At 30.1% G+C, this 22,237-nt stretch overlaps 2 non-coding genes across 2 annotated transcripts; both read right to left on the bottom strand.

The window, feature by feature from the left end:
* Positions 1–9,128: 9,128 nt before the first annotated feature.
* Positions 9,129–9,217, bottom strand: LOC145820781 (small nucleolar RNA snoR26). The gene has a single exon (XR_014362841.1). It is a non-coding gene; the product is annotated as a small nucleolar RNA snoR26 (small nucleolar RNA).
* A 36-nt stretch (positions 9,218–9,253) lies between these two features.
* LOC145820787 (small nucleolar RNA snoR27) lies at positions 9,254–9,344 on the bottom strand. The gene has a single exon (XR_014362847.1). It is a non-coding gene; the product is annotated as a small nucleolar RNA snoR27 (small nucleolar RNA).
* Positions 9,345–22,237: the final 12,893 nt, after the last annotated feature.

Below are 22,237 nucleotides of genomic sequence, written 5' to 3'. Positions count from 1 at the left end.
ATTTTAATTATTATTTTTATAATGCATTTGACCTTTTTGTAAATAGTTTTTTTCCTCAACCCATTATAAAGTTATTTCCTCGTTATATAACAGCTTCTACAATTTCGGGTAAATTATAAATATATGTTTTGAGATTTACTTAAAAAATAAATTATCCCTTATGGTTTAGAAAATTACAAATACCTATCTGTTAGAATTTTTTATTTGACAGAATTAATTGAAAAAAATAAAAATTTCTAACTATTCATTTATACAATAATAAAATTATCTGCATTATTAATTGAAATAAAATTTTAACATTATTAAAAACTGTTAATTAACCTGATGATTTATTAATAAAAAGACCTATTTGTTATAAAATTATAAATCGTAGGAGGCATAATGTAATTTCTAGAACCACATGGGGTAATTTGTAATTTAAGTAAATCTCAGGGGATGTATTTGTAATTTATCCTAGATTATATTATAAATATATAAGTGATCTCATAAAAATGTGTAATTAAAACAAATTTGAGTAAGTGATCTTAAAAAAATTGAAACAATATAAAATCATACAAGTTTTCACAAACTCAAATAAGTAATCTCATAAAAATGACTAAGTTAACACAAATTTTCTATAAATGATCTCATAAATTTTTTTGTGGAAGACAAAATCACATAAATTTTCACAAAATCACATAAGTGATCTAACAAAAATACGTAAGTAACACAAATTCGAGCAAGTTATTTCAAAAAATTTTGATTTAACAAAAATATGTAAATTTTTACAAACTCACGTAAGTGATCTCATAAAAGTGCGTAAGTAAAACCAAATTTCTCCTAAGTCATCTCATAAAAATTTTGAACAATATAAAAATACGTAAGTTTACACAAACTCACGTAAGTAATCTCACAAAAATGCATAAGTAACACAAATTCAAGTAAGCCATTTGAGAGTGTTTGGTTTGTGTTTTGAGATAAATTTTCAAAAAATAATTTGGGGAGAGAGTTTAGAAATTTTTTTGGTTTATTTGGTTATATATTTTGAAAATAGTTTTGGAGTTTGAGAGTTTGGGATGATTTGATATTTTGTTATAATTAAGTAGATGTGTGTGAGAGAAAAAATGAGTAAAAATGAGAGATGAGAGGAAAAAAAAAAATGATTGATTGATGTATAAGAGAGAGAAAGTGATTTGGAAATTTTTTTTCAAAAAATTTGAACCAAACAAAATTTTGAAAAATTTTCTCAAAAATTATATCTTGAGCTACAAACTAAACAAGCTCTTTGATTTCACAAAAATGCACAAGTTTTCACAAACTTACGTAAGTGATCATGCAAATATGCGTAAGTGAACACAAATTTTTCGTAAGTCATCTCATAAAAATTTTGAACACAAAAATATGTAGTTTTCACAAACTCACGTAAGTAATCTCACAAAAATAAGTAAGTAACACAAATTTGAGTAAGCCATTTGAGAAAACTTTGATCTCGCAAAAGCGTAAATTTTTCACAAACTCACATAAGTGATCTCATAAAAATGTATAAGTAAATACAAATTTCTCGTAAGTCATCTCATAAAAATTTTAAACAACACAAAATCAAGTAAGTTTTCACAAAATCAAGTAAGTGATCTCAAAAAAATGCGCAAGTAACACAAATTTGACTAAGTCATTTGAGAAAACTTTGATATTACAAAAATGCATAAGTTTTCACAAACTCACATAAGTGTTCTCACAAAAATGCATAAGTAAATACAAATTTTCTGTAAGTCATCTCATAAAAATTTTAAACAATACAAAAATACGTAAATTTTCACAAACCTACGTAAGTAATATCACAAAAATGAGTAAGTAACACAAATTCGAGTAAATCATTTGAGAAAACTTTGATTTCACAAAAATGCATAAGTGAATACAAATTTTCCGAAAGTCATCTCATAATAGTTTTGAACAACACAAAATCAAGTAAGTTTTCACAAAATTACACAAGTGATTTCAAAAAAATGCGTAAGTAACACAAATTCGAGTAATTCATTTGAGAAAATTTTGACCACACAAAAATACATAACTCTGTTTGGAAGGATTTTCAAATCCTAATTCTACCCCCACATTGTAACATCATGTTTTGATAGAGTTTTGGAATTAGTTTTCCACAACAAACACAAAACTCTGTGTAAAGCGCGATTTTCAATTTTATTTTTTTTTAAAATTTAGCCTAACCGGTCGTCCCACCGGACGTCCCACCAGTCGTCCGACCGATTGACCGGAATAGTGCAATTATTATTATTATTATTGTTGTTGTTGTTGTTGTTGTTGTTGTTGCAATTGATATGTTAATTTTTATATATTCCAAAAAAATATTTCCCGAATTTTTTAAAAATTTTTATGTGCTTTAATAGAATTTTGAGTTTTATGTTTGGTTATAAGTTGTAAGTTTTTATATCAAATGCTATATCAAAAATTCCCCACTCAATTCAAAACTATTTTCAAAACTCTTTCACCAAACAAATTTTTCACACTCAAATCATAATTCCAAAACTCACAAACTCAAAATACAACTCATACCATCAAATCATAGTTAGAAAGCTTTACCAAACGCAACCTAAGTTTTCACAAATTCACGTAAGTGATTTCAAAAAAATGCATAAGTAACACAAATTCAGGTAAGTTATATGAGAAAACTTTGATTTCTCAAAAATGCTAAGATTTTTCACAAACTCACATAAGTAATCTCACAAAAATACATAAATGAACACAAATTTCCCGTAAGTCATTTGATAAAAATTTTGAACAACACAAAATCAAGTAAGTTTTCACAAACTCACGTAAGTGATCTCATAAAAGTGTGTAAGTAACACAAATTCGAGTAAGTCATTTGAGTAAATTTTGACCAACACAAAATCAAGTAAGTTTTCTGAAAATCACGTAAGTGACCACACAAAAATATATAAGGAACACAAATTTGAATAGTTATTGGTCAATTTATCCAATCAATTGGCGAATCTAATCGATTGGCCAACTGATTGGTTGTGTCCAAGCCATTCGATCAATTGCAAAATCGATCGGAGTGGCCAATTTTTCCAATCAATTCTTTTGTAAAATTTTAGATGTGCAATCAATTGTAAAATCGATTGGTGGTGGCCAAGCCTTCCAATCAATTAGCAAATCGATTAGTGGTGGCCAATCCATCCAATCAAATGCACAATCAATTCTTTTGCATGGTGTTAGACCGTCATCAACAAATATTCAAGTTGGAGACAACAAGTGTTACTTGAAATAACGAGGGCACGTCAGTGGATGTTGGTGTATGGTGATGTCCATACAATACGATCGATAGATTGGTGATCTGATGGAAAAGAGGCTTATAATCAATTGGAAATATGAAAGACCTATGAGTTAAGGAAGAAAGATGTTGCCAGTGGCTTCATTGTCGAGTAACAAGCGAGTATAACAAACGATTGTCTAGATTTTTAATTATTTAAAGGTAATTTCATTTTTTTTATTATTTTGTTGTCTAATTAATTCTAAAATATTAAATTACGAAAATTTTAATACTGTGTAATTAAAAGTTGATAGTAATAATTATTTCATTGTCTTCAACTAGTGAAATTTCATTATCTTTAAATAGTGAAATTTAACCTTAATATTAGTAACAAAGTGAAATTTTTACTAAAGGAGTAAAAATTATAAAATTAAAACCAAAGACAGACTAGCGAGTAAATGGAAAAACTATGAGTTAAACAGAAAGATGTTGCTAGTGATTTCGTTATCGAATAACAAGTGATTGTCACTAAATTTTTAATTAGCTTATGATTATTTATTTTTTTTTAATTAATTCTATGATGTGTGTAGTTGCCAAAATTTTAATATTGTTTAATTAAAACTTGATAGTAATAATTATTTCATTATCTCCAACTAGCGAAATTTCCTTCTCTTCAAATAGTGAAATTTAGCTTTAATGTTTAGGTGAAATTTAAGTATTAGCAAGTGAAATTTCTAGTAAATGAGTAAAATTTATAAAATTAAATGCCAAATACGGACTAACGAGTAGATTAATATATTTATTGAAGGGTTTAATTGTATCATTTTATAGTTCATATAGTAAAGTGATACTTTGTGATAGTTTCAGTGGAGAGGAGTAAATTTATACTTCATGATAGCTTTAGGACAGTCAAATAATAAGGAAGTGTAGGATATTTTCGTATAGCGGGAGAGAGGCCTACAACAATGTAGAATTGCAAAAGAATCACGAGTTCAATGAGAAAAAAGTAAGTTTTGATCCCTTTGACAATTGCCTCTACAAATTTTAATTTTTCCATCGACAAAATAGAGAAAAAGAGACATAGAAAGGTAGAAAAATAAAAATAAAAATAAAGGCTCATGATGGATCTAGATGAATGTTAGTAGATCTAAAATTTTATTGCTGCAACAATGGTGATGGACAATCATGAGACAGAGCTTGCATGGTGATGAACAATCATGATGGATATTCAATTATTTATTTATTAGAATAAAAAATAATATATATATATATATATATATTTTTTTTTAAATTTGAAAAAACTAATTCTATTTTTGATTTAGAATTGCAAAAATTATTTTTGAATTTTCAATACTTTTTTTTAAAGTGAATTTTATTAATATTTTAATTAAAAATTTTAATTTTTAAATTCAGTTAATCTAAATATAATTAAATATTAAATATTTATAAAAAAATCTATAAATACAAAAAAATATAAAAAATAAATGATTTTTTCTTTATATTTTTAAAATTTATACTTTTAAATGTATCTAAATTTTGTACTTTTTTTCCTCAAACTAAGTCATAAAACTCTAATAAAATAAAATGATAAACAATAAATAATAATTAAAAAATATTAATTTAACAAGCATAGCCTATTTTTTCCATTTAGAAAAAATTAGAAACAAATTTTTTCACAAAATTTTACCTTAATTTGAAATTTCCACTCAAAATTTGGACCCCTCAAAATTTTGCCCTAATCTCTCCTACGTTTCTCATCTCTCTCTCTCTCTTTCAATTTTTTTTTTTTTTTACTTTTTTAAGTGCACTTTACTTAGATATATATCTAAAAAATAAAATATTTGCAAAAAAATATTTTAAAAAATCAATAAATATATAAGAATACAAAAATATATTGAATTTTCATAATTTTTTTTTTTGTATTTTTGGTATGTAGTGAATTTTTTTAAAAAAAATTTCACAAATATTATACTTTTCAAGTATATTTATGTTAGGTGCATCTAAAAATTAAAAAAAAAAAAATTACTTCAAATATTAAAAGAATTAAGTGAAAATAAAAAAACATGGAAAATAAAAAATTTTAATTTTCTGAAAAGTGAATCCTGAAAACTCAAACCAAACAAGCAGATTGGTTGCTTAGGCTTTGAAGATGGTGCCATGCCATCCAGTTTGAATCCCATTAGTTTCAACTCCTCGGTTTTTATTTTTTGCATAGACATACCCCTTGACTTGATGGATAAATTAAATTGATGTATTTTTTTGAATTCTAAAATTAGTTTGATTTAGAAGAATTGGGAAATCACTTTCCAGACAATTCTACGTTTGACACTGTGTTGCATGCCTTGCACGTAGCCACCTTACTAGCATACATATGCATACATGTTTCTTTCATATATATATATATATATATATAATGTGAATTGTAGCAAGTGTGAATTTTTTAGAAATGTGAAAGTTGTAATTGTGAACATTTATACTTAAAACTGCAACACAAAATCCTTTTTTATCAATAAAACTTACTAAAACACTATCACATTTTAAAATAATTTAAAAAGAGGATTAATTACATTTTACCTTTTTGTAGTTACGTCTAAAAATATATGGACTTTTAAAAATTAACTGTGTTTGTTTTACAAGCACTAAATTGAATGCGTGAGGCAGATATTGGCCTCAAATAGATTATTAAAATGACATGTTTGCCCTTTTTTCTTTCTTTTCCTCTTTTTTCTTTTCTTGTCTGGCCCTTTCGTCACTATACTGCAACATTGCTGAACCATCCACTCTGCCCTTCTTTTGTTTTTCTTCTTGCCACTACCTCCTATCTTCTCTCTCTCATTTTTTTCTCTTCTTTTTTGCCATGGCTGCTGAGTATATATATGTATATATTTATATATTCGTGGGTTGTGTGGGGTCTTTTTCTTGCCTAGTTTGGCTGAAACCAAAAAAAATAAAAATAAATAAATAATACTAGGCCTCGTTTGGAAACAAGCTATTTTAGTAAGTTTTTGACTTTTTACGAAAAAATGTGCAGAAAAGTAGAGAGATGATGTGACAACTTTTAGTAACTTTTTAAATAAAATAGCCACTCCCCAAACGAGGCTTAAGGATCATTCACTCACCTCCCTGATGTTTTACAAAAAATTAATAAAGATCCATACATCATTTTAATACTGTAAAACAAAATTATTAAATTCTATATAATATTTAAAAAAATTCTAAATTGTTAAGACAATCATGTATATAATAGTAGAATAACCAAACATTACCTTATCTTAAAAAAAAAAAAAGAGCTAATAAACTGATCACCATTAAATTTTATATTCGATTAAATACAATCATTCATTTGAAAATTACGAAACAAAGTATAAAAGATGTTTTATTTTTTAAAAAGACCACCAATTTTATAAATAATTATTTTGAGAAATTAGAGTTTGAATAAAAAGTTAAAAATACATATAAGTATTTGATTTTTTTTCCATATAAAAAATACATATTTGGAGAAATTATCTATCTCTTTCCATTTTCTTTATTTTATTTCTTTCATTTTTCTTTCTGTTTATTTTCTCATTCATTTTTTCATAATGTCACTGCAGCAAATAACAATACCATATAATTTATTATTATTATTATTTGTTCTCTTCTCTATTTTTTTTCTCAAATTTTTTTCATCATTTTTTCTCTTTCATCAATGTTAACAGAAGATTAACGGTGGGAAATCTTAATAAAAGAATGATTTCTGTAATTATTGAAACTATATGAGAGGCCCCTATAATTATTAAAAACCTCATGCGAGGTGAGTGTAATTTACCCAAAATAATTGAATGTAATCAAATAATAAGGAAAGAACAGATGAGACAATTAAAAGAAGAGTTCCATGGGAAAAAGAAGGTCAACCTGGATAGTTTGTTATTTGATGCTGTTATCCCCGAATCAACAAGATTAAACTCTGGTTTGCCTTCTCTGAAACCACATAATCAACCGGAGATAATTAGTTGCTCACGCGCAGCAAGAAATTTTCACAACACCATCATCATCTTATATGTGCTCTGTTTTGAGGATTAGGGGATGGTCATGGCTGAAGTGTTCAAGCTCCATCCTCTCTCTGCCTCAGCCTCTCTATCTTCCTGACAACAATTGATTTATGATTGTGTTCATAGATTTACAGATTCCTTTGGACTTTCATGGCCTACAATGTTCAAACTAGGCATGCTCATACTTTTCTAATTTATTCCACATGCATTGAATTGATTGAGCAAGACAATTATTGTTTTGAATAATTGTAAACATAATTTTCCTATCAAAAAAATATATATATACAAAATAATGTGGTCTTGTGTAACTCTTTTATTTCAAAGCAAAATATTCATTATGTTGGATCATTTAGCATAAATTTTATGTATTAAAATTATGTTTGTAGATTATTTTTTTTTATAATTTTAATTTTTCAAAGAGTTCATAGAACAATTTATTTTATTTTATTTATTTGTATTTGTATATGTATTTGAGTATATTGGGAAAATTTAGCCAAAACCTTTAATTGGACCCTTATTTAACGAAAAGCAAAATACTCATCATGGTTAAATCATTCAGTATAAATTTTAAGAAAATTGAGCAAAACTCCTCCATTAGACCATTATTAAGTGAAAAAGACAGTCTAATTTATTTTGCTTCATAAACTCCTTAAGGAAAAAACATATAATTGAGTAAAGACAAAATAAAATTTCTTTTTTTTCTTAGACAATATTGCCGAGTATCATATTATTGTAAAATAAAATAACATGTTACTGTTAGAGTAACTGTGAGCAGAGTAACATGTTACTGTTTAATCAATTTCAATGGTAATATTTTTTTTTATAAAGAATTTCATAATCAATATGAATCTTATTTGATAGATTTTAATGAGAAAATTTTAAAAAATACTAATTTTTTTTAAAAACAAACATCTACAATATTATTTTAAAATTTAATATTTTAATAATAATAATAATGTGTTAGACATTTTTAAAAAAAAAATTTATGCTTGTCTTTAATATATTAAAATTTTATTAGGAGTGAATATTGACTAAATCACCTTATTTTTTAGACGAATAGTTGGGCAGAACTGATAAGGTCCTGCTACTTGCTATCTAGCCACAACTTTATGATTACTTCAAGATATTTTTTAGACAGATAGTTGGGCAGAACTGTTACGGTCTTGTTGGCTGCTATCTAGCTACCACAACTTTATAATTACTTCAAGATTGTTATCTACCTACCACAACTTTATGATTACTTCAAGATATTTTTCAGACAAATAGGTTCAAAGACTTTTCTGACGATTAAGACTTTCTAATTTTTTTTAATCAAATTAATTATTTTTATTTTTTAATTAAAATAATAATAAAAAATCGTTAAATTTTAACACCATTAAATTAAATATCAAGTTATTTATTTTATTTTTGATAGTTTTGGCTCAACAAATATAGCTAATAGACTAATAGTTTTGGTTAGACATATATTTATAAAAAAAATATTATTTATGATATTTTGGAGTTAGTCATAAATAATTGAGAAAATTGGTGAAAAATTAATTCTTGCAATTGTCTAAGCTATATTGTGTACGAAATAATGTTTACTTAAAATTTGCAAAGCTATATTGTGTCCGGTGAAGGTTTTACCCAAACAATAATACTACAGAAACTATTCAAATGTACATTGTTTTACTCAAACAAATATACATTTGAAGGTTTTCAAAATGTATTCTTTAATGTTAGTTTGGCCATTGGAGTGGTTCATATCATCAAATGAAAGCATCATGCAAAAAATATTACTTTGAAGTGGTACAATAATGAAGTCGAAAACACAACCTAGAGAGAAAATAGGAGAAAACACAAAATGAAAAAATGAAAAGCATCTCAGAGTTAACATTCCCCATAGTTTTCTTCACTAGCAATCAAAGTGCAAGGATAACAAAAGATTACTCATCACTAATGCTCACATAAATCCATAGCTTCCATAAAAAGAACACATAAAAATGGATCTCAGAATAATATGAATATCTTCAATCCCTTTAAAGGAAATTACAGATAGATAACGTAATTTTTATCAATCATCATTGATCCTATCCAAAAAACACAATTGAGCAAAACAAAAAACTTTAGTACTTAAAAAAAAAAAAGAAAAAAAAAAAAGAGCAGCCAAGCCAGACAGAGAGAGAGCTATATCCATAGATTTCTGAAGCAGAAATCAAAGCAAAACAACTAACAAAGTAACAATCAGATCAAGCATAAAATAAGCTGTTAAAGCATAAAGATTGAAATTTTTTACACAATACAAGTGATAGAATTTTCTAAAAATCAGGAATCAAACACTTTAAACTCGTTATATGGACTTTTATATTTCCCAATATGAACCTATGTTAACAAGACATAAATTGGGTATAGGTACGAGATGTATGGGACACATGAATTTTGCAGTAGTTTTTTTGTTTTTTGTCTTAACGGAATAACAGAGCCATTTCGATTGGATTTTTTTTTCTTTTATGAATTGCAATTCAAGGTTATGTTTTGTCTAGATTCAGTACAGCTTCCTAATCTCTGAGAGAGAGAGAGAGAGAGATATGCAGGTTCATTGTATTGTGGATGGTGTGTTAAGTTTACATAAGCTTCCTAATCTCTGTGAGAGAGAAAGAGTAATGTAGGTTCACAGTAGTCTGGATTGTGGTTGTGGATGTTTTAAATTTAAATACAGTTAAAAAACTGAGGAATTAAACTGGTCCGTGAATGTTTTCAAAAACTGAGGAATCTAACTCAGCCTAATCAGATTTTTTTTTTCTTTTCTAGTAGTGAAGCCCAAAGAATAGCAACAGCCAGCACAAGTTTTCCTAAAGAATCATTCCAATAATGGTAACCTTGACAACACCTAAAGTAATATCATACAATGATGGAACAAAAAGTTACTCTAGTAATGTCTTTTTTAACCTTCCTCACACTAGCACCTTCTACATGCACAAAATTATAGCTCCAATGTGTTGTTGATCTGCTTTAATAAATGTAAACATCTAAAACTTGACTCTGCATTTTGTACATTATTTAACAATTATGTCATCTACATTGTCTGACTAGGAGTGTGCACGGTGCGGGTCGGTGCGGTTTAGGAGAAAAATAAAAATCGTATGGCGGGTGACGGATTAAAATTTGCCATTTTTCTTATAAAAAGCTGGCGGTTCAGTTGGCAAATAATGACGGATTTTCCTTGACAGTTTGGATGGATTGACAGTTTATAAAAATATAATTCAAATTACAAAACTTGAATCAAATAATAAAAAGATCTAATTTATAAATTAACTAAAATAGTCAAAATTAAAATATTCATCTAATATAACATTAAACATAAACAAACTAATAAACTAAAAAAAATAACCATGCCACTTCAAATCAACAGCAATTTAGTGATTGCAATATGCAAATATCAATGACATTATTAATCAGTGAACTAATGTTGCAACAAAAGGGCATCTTACAAACCAAATGGAAACATGTTACAAAAAAAAGGGGCTCATTGCTTCACTGCTAAAACTTTTAAAATCAAATGACTTCATAAATTTTAGAATACAACTTGTTTTCACAATCCCTAATGGTTCATCATTATCCAAAGAAGTGAGACATACCATTACAGAACAGAAAATATTACAATTTATAATTGCAAACAGACCATCATCCTATGCTGTTGGTTTACATCAGGGAAAATAAACAACCAATTAACTTTACTTATTCGGCATTGCAAAGAAATTCCATGAGGATGTTAAGTAATGCGTGTGACAAAAACTAGACCTAATAACAGTATTCTTACCTCAAAAGAAAGTTCATAGTCATCATACTCTTACCGGTTTATGTAGAACAGCAGATAAATAAACCTATGGTTTCCCCGACCCATTCCCCTTGTCTCCCACAACCCATTTGGTCTTTTTGTACCCAAACCGTTCGATTAACCGGGTTAAAGCCATTTTCTTTTCATCAGCGAGAGAAAAAGAAAAAAGCAGAGAGGAGAGAGAGATCAGCGAGAGAGAGAAGAGCAGAGAGAGAGCAGCGAGAGAGTCACGTACCGACGCGACGAGTCGACGACGACGAGTAGGCGCCGATCGGCAAGGGAAGGAGACAGCGGCGGTGGTGACAGCCGATCGGCGAGGTGAGGAATGAGACCAAAGACAGCTATGAATCGATATGAATGAATGAGATGAAATGTGTGGTGTCAATTAGGTTTAATTGAAGAATTATTCTGTGTGTGTGAGTATATGTGTGTGGGTGTAATCTACGGCTGAAATTTCTTGCTGTGTGTGTATGTGTAACACAGTTTTTTTTTTTTTTTTTTTTGCATCAGAGGCGGTGCGGGTCGGTTACAACCGCGGGTTGGCAAAATTTCACCCGCCACCGGCATTGAGCCGCCGACTTGGAACCCCAACCCGCCCACCAAAGTTGAAAAATGCACGGTTCAAAGCGATTCAAAGCGGTTTTGGTAGTTTTTTGCGGTATTATGCACATCCCTATGTCTGATTATGAAATTTTAGTCATTATATTCAATAAAGTAAAATAAAAATATTTAGGCCTCGTTTGGGAACATGTTGTTTTAGTAACTTTTTGGCTTTTTGGCCAAAATGTGATATAAAAAAAACTAGTATGTTTGGGATAACTTTTTGACTTTTTATGAAAAGATGTGCAAAAAGTAGAGAGAAAAGAGAATTTTTGACTTTTTGGTATGAATTATTGGCTTTTTAATTTTTTTAGTAACTTTTTGACTTTTTGGCTAAACCGGCCGCTTCCCAAACGAGGCCTAACTTTAGTATTTCATTAACACTTCAAAGAGATAACAAGTTCAAAAGTCATTACAATCACAAATCATAACTATTCGGTCAGAAATCAAATTACTCAAAACACTTTAAAAACGATTAATTTTTACACGAATAATTTAAAACTGAGATTTTCTTGCCAAATAGAGTACAAGTTTTTCGAGTATCACTATCCCTGTGATTATCCAGCTTCATCATTTGGATAATCAGCTTGTAGTCACTACATTCCGACACTACTTTCATCTTAATCCAGACACAATCCATTCATCATCCATATCTTCACTAGTTCCATAGTAATCAATCCTAATCTCGAAAAGGCCTAAGCTTTCGCACATTCAAATTATTCAGCAGGTCATGAATAGCTACTAATTCATCAATAAAATTCAACATGCAAACATATAAATTGATTTAACCTATAATATTTTAAATGAAACATGTCATGATTTGTAGCAACATGAAAATAAAAATTACAAATAAAATAGTTCATACTTTAGGTAGCTGCAGAGGAGCTTTAACCATGGTTCATCCTTCAAATAATCCCCCAACACTAAGACTACACCAACTACTGTACCATCAAAAGATGTAAATTATTGATTTCACCTGTGGGTTGGAACTATTACTGTTCATTGTATCAAACTGGACAAACAACAATCAACATGCTTGTTAAACATGTAAGCTAACTATACTGTCAAGCTGCCATAGATGGCCATATATTCAATGAAAAAACAAAACAAAACAAAAAACATATGTTTACATATACTTGTACAGATATATCAATAGGAAAATTGGAAAAATCATGGATCAATCCATCAAAACAATGAGCTAAAGAAGAAATTGAAAAATTAAACTGAGAATTGAAATAGAACTGAAATACTAGAACAATTTTTTCAGCAAAATGAACCTCGCTTTTGCTTCGAATTAGGAGATGACTTCTTCGTAGTGAACCACTAAGTATCCAACTTCTCGATCTCTAATCTTCATCAAACCTCAACTCACTCTACTATTACTCCATCTTCTATCGATTTGTAACACCCTCAAAAATCCCCAAATTCATCTACTTAAAATCAACAGTGACTCAATGCTTAACACACACATTTCGAGAGAGAGAGATCAAGAAGATATTGAGAGATTCATACCAGTTTGTGAGACCGAGAGAGAGAGAGAGAGAGAGAGAGAGAGAGAGAATGATCAGTGTTGTTTGTGAAGAGACTAGGGCAAATGTAAGGAAGAGAGGAAAATAAATAAAGGAAAATAGGGAATAAATTGACTATTTGCGACTGCTAGTATGGTGGTCACAAGTTATATGGTAGCAAAAAGTCATTTTTCTAGTAGTGTCATGATATTTTTTTTCATGATCGCTAACATTAGTCAAAAAAAACAAAAAAAACAAAAACAAAAAGAAGACAAAAACTATTGGTAATGTAGCCAAAGAAAGAATTGATGGATAATTTCAATTATGCATATATGATATACATATACATACATACATTTTAATTGATATATATATAGTACATGTTTATATATATAGGAAGGAGTGTGTATCTATATATATAAGCGGTGCTTTTGCATGGAAGGCTTTTTTTTGGTATCGATTTTACCCTTCTATTTTGCGGAGGGTCAACATTGTTTTGCTAGGAATGGATCCAGATTTAGCTAATGAATAGCACAATAGAGCATTAGTAGTTTTGGGTTAAATTACTTCTTTGGCTTGTTTACATTAACTATCACGTCCCGAAAATTTACACCATAAAGATTCACCAACTCCCATTGTTAAACGTAAACATAAGTAAGTTTTCAATATTAACATCATCTATAAATCTCCAACATTTGTATTCATTGATCATTAAGAGATTTACAAAAGATATTCCATATGCAAATATACATTCAACATCCCTAGTATATGAATTTATAGCATGTGACATAACAAGTTAGGTACAAATAAATGCTCTCAATGGTTACAAATTCCAATGCTTAAACACAAAAGTGGTTTCTGAATCCATACATAATAAGCCCATGGCTTATCAAAAATAATTACAATAAAGAAAATAGCATTGTGCTCTAAAAACATATCCCAAGCCTCTAACTCGGCGGGACCACCACATCCTTTCCTGCATAAAATCCCATGGGGTGAGCACAAAGTCTAGTAGGAAAATCTCAACAAAGTATATACATTTTATACAATCTCATAGGATGAATGCATATGTCATGCCATGTTTCAGAAACATAAGTCTTTAGCATTTGAAACTATTGTCTCAACCTTAAGAATTTAACAATTCAATAATTTCAATGTAATTCAAAGGGGCAGTAAATACGACTCAGGTAATCCCCAGAGGTTGATGTTTGCAAGTAGACATAACAAGCACTACCAATCCCCACTTTATCGGTAGCTAACAGGAAGGCACGTGGACTCTGCGCGTGTTTTCAGTCTTTCATCATGGATACTCAGGCCAACTTAACCAATACTAACTACAACCCCTATCCAGACTTACTAACATAGTTACCCTAAAAACAATCAATATGATCTTGTTTCACAAAACAATTTCCTTTCTCAAAACAATACATTTTTCCAAGGCAATATTTAAATTCAATTGTATCAATGACAAAATTGAATGATTATGCAAATGCCCAATGCAATAATAACGTTCCATTTAAACATCTCAACAATGCCAATTCGAAAAGTGATAATAATTTAATCAAGTGTCAATGCAATATATTTTTATATCAATGCCTTGAAATGTCTCAATTTCTCCATTCATCTACACAATCCTCCATTGCGATCAAATTTCTACATCTCTTATCAATATAATATCATAGTATATTTTTCCCAAGAGACAATATAACAATAACAACATTCATGAGTTCTCCACATGTTAAACATCATTTTTTTAGCATTTGTTCTTCCACAATAATAACAATACGCTCAAGCTTTTCAAATCACTTCATTTGATACAACTATAGAATTTCCTCCATCATTTACTCCCATGGTAAATTATTTTGCCAATCTCACAATTTTTTCCCAAAATTTCCAAATTCTAGGGTTCTCATAAAAAATAAAGTTTTTGTTCCATTTTTTAAAAGATTTGTCTAAAACAACACTCACACCTTAGAACATACTCATATTCTCAAGAGTTTTGGGAAAAATACATGAAATCAACTCCTAACATCATCTAGGGTTCAACAACCCAAAATCATAACTCAAAAACATGATGAAGTACTCAAAACATGAATAAACTTGCAAATATATATAACCCAAAGATTATCCTTACCTCAAGATTTGGAGAGGAAGAGGATGAAACCCTAGAAATCAAAGTCGACAAAAACGCAATCCAATCGGTCATAATCGTAGCCCTCGTTGCCCTCTTCGATTTGGTGTAAGAAGCCCCCTCAAACTCTTGAAGATTTGAGCTAAATCTCAGAGAGAAGTTGAATTTTTGGTGTGTTTTTAGAGAGAAGGAAGATTTGAGACAAAAACACTTTTGGCATCAATTTTGAGGAAAAGAGCACAAAAATCGAGACAGACAAACTGAAATCTGCTGGTGCAGTTTTAATTCCGCATGAGCATAAATTTTCTCCTTAAGGGTGGAATGCTCCAGAGAGCTGCCTAGAAATTTCACCAAAAATCTGCTCAAGCGAGACCCAAAATCATCTTGAGTGATTTCCCGCCTAGAAAACCTAGAAAATTTTGGAAAATCCTGTGAGGATCCATGCTGGCGGTTTTCAAATCCGCACGAGCGATTTTGCCCAAAAACTCAGAAAAATGATTTTGTAACCCAAGGTAAGTTCTAATGCCCAAAACTCAAAAATTTCAACCCAGAAAAGTTAAGAGAGGTTAAGTAGGAATAGGAAAGGAATCTCAATGACCCGATTCGGTAACACAGCACTGAAAGAAATGCATACAACTCAAGCCCAAAACCCCGGGACATCACATTAACAATATTAGTTTATATGTTGGTAGGGCTTGTTGTAATTGTGTTTGTTTTTCAAGTTTTTTTTTTTTTTGTCCATAAAGTTTTGATAGCTTTAATTATTTAAATTTACTACTTTATCCATACTGATAGTTATATGTTGTGGCCGTGTGCAATATGGTGTGTGGTATTCACAACTTGTGGTGGTATTCAAATTTTTTTAACATAATTTTGTATGAAAAATATTAGAGATTTATAATTTAAGTATTACAATTTACTCATAATGATACGGTAAATTATGAGTCTCAATTTTTTTCCCAAATCTTCTAATCTTAAGAGTAATTCCAATGATGAAACTTAAATTAATTTTGTCAATACAAACAATTAGTACCTAATTATGGGTTACACATGTCCAATTAAGCTAATTTTTTAAAATAAATAATATACTTCATGAACCCTATAATATAAATGATTTAATATGTTTAATCTTCTATTGGAAAGCAAAATCTTTTTCATAATAATAATTTCAAATAATATTTAATTAATTGAAATAAAGGCTAACTGCCATTGAATTGAAATAAAATTCTTCTTCTTCAATCTCGACCAAAAAATCAAATTAACAAAAAATAAATAAATAATACTATACAAGTCCCCTGTGCCTTGCATCCGCCTACTTCACTACAAAACAAACAAAAATTCATTTAAACAGCGATTTTAAAAAACCAAATCAAATAGACTTTTTTTTTTTTTAATATTAGAATCTGACCCTTTTAACAAATTAAACTATAACTTTGTAATTTTATGAGAATTGACTATTTTAGTTGACACAATTAAATAATTAACAAATAAAGTCTCACGTAACATAAATTTCAGAAATCATTAAAAATTATTTGTGAAATTTGTCATGTTTTGCATATAAATAAAAAATAAAAAATAAAAAATGAAATTAGAAATCATAACATCTATTAGTTTAAGTTGTTGTTACTAGTTCTATATATTTGCATTCTTATTATAAATAAATATATATACGGGTAATGTTATAGTACACATCTCTAAAAAAATAAGTGCTATATAGTCATTCTTCTTTAACCTTTGCCAAATAATCATTACTATATTTCTATAAAAAAACACTATCTTAAAATATTAAAAAAAAAAAATTAATTAAAAAAAAAAGTTGTGCCACGGGCCAACCAACCTCGTATATATATAGATGTGTGCGCGCGCACATGGTTTTAATTTGGAAAAATATTTTGATTATAATCTACAAAATAGAGGCAGTAGGTATGTAAAAATGAAAAATCTTTTTGGGTTGATTCTTTTAGCTAAAAGAAGGGGAAAATGTCTCATAGCTCAAATTTTGTGGCTCAAAAGTGGCTCAAATGGCCAAAACGACGTCGTTTTGGCTATTTTTATGTTGTTCTGTACTTAAAACGACGTCGTTTTGACTATTTGAGCCACTTTTAAGCCACAAAATTTGAGCTACGTAGTATTGTCGAAAAGAAGGGATACTTGCTGTGAGCTAATGGAAGAGAAAGGAGAAAATGAGGAAAAGAAGGAAAGAAAAATAAAGAAAAAAAAATAAAGTCAAAATTTTGGTTCTGATTGTGATGGCATAAAAAGGAAAATTTAAGAAAAAGGTCAGGGTAGTACAGAGCTTTTACAAATATTCTTCACAGAGTTGGTTTTTCCCTTCACTCCAAATTATAAGGGGTTAAGTGTATATTTCTAAACTATAAGGAGCTAGTGTGTTTTTCAGCCAAGTCACAGGGAGGTTAAATGTAATTAACCCTTCAAAAAAATGCGAACATTTACACTTCATATATTGAAGTTTCAAAAATATCTAATAAGTTTGAACATTCAGCATTTTTTATTTTGAAAATTATTCGAAAAAAAATTATGGTCTCGTTTGGGAAGTTGGCAATTTTAGTACGCTAAAACTTTTGTATTTAGAAAGATATTTGGATTTTTTTTTTTTTTTTTTGTAGTTGGATGTGATTTTTGTGAGAAAAAAACTAAAATGGTTATGAGTTTGATATGACATTTTGTCTTATTGGCTATTTTAGCCTATTTTGTCTTTTTATAGATTTTAGTTAAAAAATAAAAAATAAAAAAAATCCTTTTGCCAAACAGGGCCTATATAAACTTTCACATTTTCTTTACATAAACAAAAAACAAAAATCATCAATAAAAAGTGTATACCCCAAAACTAAGCCTAAATTTAGAAGAAAAGTTGCAAAGTTTGCCCTTCCAATTTTGTCATCTCTAAGCAAAGCCCTTATTGAATGGATATCTTTGAGTAGGAGAAATTATTTTCACACACTTTTTAATTTTTGTGTACACCCTTAATAAAAAAAATTATTATAATTTTACCATAAAACAAAATGACTATAACGGATATCAATATACAATTACAAAATGACCAAACAAAAAACCAACATGAACAACCCTAGAAAATCGAAATTCTCATCCAATAAGCCAAAAAACCATCTGGGTAGTTCTTAGAATCCCAATTTGAATATGATGCCTTGCACTTCCCTCCTTTATTAATGTAAGTTGATGCTTGTACTTGTTTATTTTTCATCAATAAAGTTTCCCTTCTTCTTTGCTGATCAAAAAAAAAAAAAAAAAAAAAGTCAATAAAATGGACAAAATTACAATCACTGTGCAATTGTTCGCGTAAGGAACTGATATTAGATTGTTCAAAAAAAAAAGAAAAAAAAGAAGAAGAAAAACAATAGTGTTTTAGCGAGTAAGAAATACTCACCCTTGACCAAGAAGATCAACAATCTGCCAAAAAGGTTGTGCTTTTTTGGGTTTGAATGTATCTGAAGAATCAGCTAGTGTCCGCAATTTTATTTTTTTGTGTAAAAATAAAAATAAATAAAATGAGTTAGTTTTTAAGACGGGTCGGTTTGCGGGGGATGGAGATACACATTCTTTATTTTCAAAAATGCGGTGGACTTCAATGTAGGTCTTTAATGGAGTCATGTTTTGCTAGAAAGTGTTGGATTGCCAAAAGATATCTGAGATCATCAGAGTTGGTCCTTAGGGAAAGCTGTGCATAGTGAATGATTTAGAGGTTTTAAGGTGTAGTATGTAAAAATACCTATTTAGTGGTGTGTACATATTATGAGTCAGGCATAATGTATGGAATGAGAATAATAACATATAATTAAATTCATAAATGTGTAAATTGAGATATGATATATAAAAAGAATAAAGGGTGTGTGGAAATATAATTTCCCTTTAAGTAGGTAACGCTACAACAAGTTGGAGAGTTATTTGTTATTCCACTTTATTAACTTTCTATAGCGATTTTGGTTGGACCTGACCCATTTGTTGTTTTAGATCTGGGTTTCATTGTCCTACATAGTTATCCATGTCTTGTTTCCCTTTATATCTCTTTGAGTTTGGCTTTTGGTATGTGTTGATTGCGTTTGGAACAAATTGGTATCTTTTTTTTTTCAAACTTTTGTTGCCCATATTTTTGTTCCTTTGCTTGAGCGCCACTTCTTGCGCTCGAGCGGTCTTTGTGAACCTCCAGTAATTTTGCAGGTCTGCAAAAATATTGGGAGTTTGTATTCTTCACTCGAGCGACGACCTCTGTCTGTAAAACTACTGGGAGTTTGTATTCTACGCTCGAGCAAAGCTTCTTGTGCTCGTGTGATAAAACTTATTGTGTCTGGTCGCTCGAGCGATACATCTTGTGCTCGAGTAAACTATGAGTATATCAGTTCATAAACAGCCCCTTTTGAGTCACTTTTTCACCTCTCTCTCTCTCTTTAAACATTTCAAAACCCTAATATCTCTCACTCTCTCTCTAAAACCCATCTATTTCCCTTGAATATACATAGATCCGTCGATCTTTTCACCAATGTCCCTTTGTTAAAAAGGTAGAGCTTGATGAGGGCTTCGTTCTAATTGGAGCAAAGTTGATTTTCGACATCTTTGAGAGTCCACCCCTCCTTTAATCATCTTCTAAGCTTGAGGTAGGGATACTTTCCACACTTTTTTTATGAGTTTTAACTTAGTTATTTGTTATTTCTAAACAATATTGAGATTGTTGGAAGATTTGGAATAATCTAGGGTTTTGGGTAAAAATCAAAAGAGGTTTATTTATTTATTTATTTATTTATAAATGGATCATTGAAAATGACTTTAATATGGAAAATAATGTTGAGTTGGGAATAAATAGTTGATTTTGATCTTTGGGATTGATTTTGGAAAGGAAAACTATTTTGCCCTAAATGCTTAAAATGTTGATTTTATATAAATTATGAAATTGATATTGAATTTGTGAAATTGGATTGAGGTTGATGAAGATGGTGGAGTTAGATATGTATTGTCACTCACCTCTTGAAAATTTGGAGAGTTTATCTTTGTTGATGATTGTATATCTGTTTAGAAATATTTGTTTTGAGCTATCGGTCGAGGATAACTATGATTGTGGTAGAAATTACATGTGAATTAGGAGAATTGAAACTACTTTCTCATTCATTTGCATTGAGCACTATCTTACGCTTATACATTAGAAATGTTACTATTTTGAGAATATGGGTGAATCTGAGAAGAAATTGTTGTTACATCAAATAAGTTGGCATGTGTGTCCAATGTGAAAGTCTCGAAAATCATGCGTGTACATGGGTGCCGATCCCGCAGACAAAATTTCCGCGAAATGGTAATAGTAGTGCTTGTATAGCCTACGTTTACATGGGTTCCAGTTTGCGGTTTCCTTCGAACAAAATTTCAAAGAAAGGTTATATTGTTTTGAAATTCCAAGAGCATGATTCAAACCCTATCTTTTTCTTCCAAGGGAAATGATTTATGATATTATTATGGCCTTGCATAGTTTTGGAAAGAGATATAAAAATGTTTTGGCACAAGCATTGCATATGCATTCACCTTATATCTTTGTTAAGATTCATATACTGTGTTAGATTATTTATACTGGGTTTTGGCTCACCCTATGTGGGAAAAATATTGCAGGTGCTGATGATATGCCTCCTCCAAGACAATAGTTTGGGAAGACTTGAGAAGAGAGCTTCTTTTGTCTATTTGCTATATTTATTTTTGTACAAGCTGAGGGCATTAATTGTATTAGACTTAAGTCCACTTTTGTTGTAACCAAGCATCCTCTTGGAACTCTTTAAGCCTTTAGGGCATTTCTTATTTGTCTAACTTTCATCTTGTCACTCTATCATTTTAGTATTTTGTAAAGCTTAATTATAAGTCAATGAAAAATAACTACTTTATTATTGTGATCACTTATTGATGTTGAGTATGGGTTGTAGTAATTATTTTGGGGCGTTAAAGCGTACCGAGTTTGAATACTTTGGGTATGTGGGAAGTGGTTATTACCATAATGGGTTTGTCTCGCTTGATAGAGATATTGGTATGTATGGTATGCTTATGTGGTTATATAGGTATGTGATTTAATTCCTAAGATATTGATTAGGTCTACGGGTTTTTAGAAATCTTATTAGAAGAGCACTTGATCACTGTTGTTTCTAATTGAAACTCTGGCAATGCCACGGGACGATCATTATTTAGGAAGGAAATTCGTATGTGTTTATGTGACTACGTACTTATGTGGAGTGAATTACTAACGTGAGTGAGTTAGCTTCGGCATATTTGTAAATGTGCTAATCTTTTTGTTACCTTCATTAGGATGTTCGGACATGGCCTTGGTGGTGGTAGGCGTGGTAGGCCCAGAAGGCATGAGGTGCCTTTACCGAATGAGGTTCCAGCACAAGAGGGAGGGATTGGTCAGGCCAATGTGGTCGAACCAGTTGGTTAGCAGGCCATGGGTGCTTTGGCCCATGAGATGGCTGGAGCTTTGCGGGAATCTATGGACATTCTTTGAGCTGAGAATTAAGTCCAGGCCCAAGTTGCTGAAGTAGGGCTGTCCTTCTTGAAGATGGAGTTTTTTTCGATCGAATCTGGACGAGTTTTTAGGTGTGGATAAGTGGTTAGAACAGATGGTGAAGATGTTCAAGATGATTGGCATTGAGGACGACGGTTTGAGAGTGACCTTTGCATCCTTCCAACTGAAGAGAGATGCGGGTCAATGGTGGAAGTATGCGCGTGGGCGTAATGGGGTGACTTGGAAAGCCTTTGTCAATGCTTTCCAGGACAAGTACTTGCCTCTCACTGCTAGGAAGAAGTTGAGAGATCAGTTTTTGAAGCTCAAGTAGCTTAGTTTGCCAGTAGCCGAGTTTGAGGCAGCTTTCACAAGCCTTTTTAGATATGCACTAAAACTCGTGGCAA

Source organism: Camellia sinensis, chromosome 2 (assembly GCF_055761805.1).
Source record: "Camellia sinensis isolate YWXY chromosome 2, ASM5576180v1, whole genome shotgun sequence".
Classification (NCBI taxonomy): Eukaryota; Viridiplantae; Streptophyta; class Magnoliopsida; order Ericales; family Theaceae; genus Camellia; species Camellia sinensis.
The sequence above is the reverse complement of the archived record's forward strand: the minus strand, read 5'-3'. Positions and strand labels throughout refer to the sequence as shown.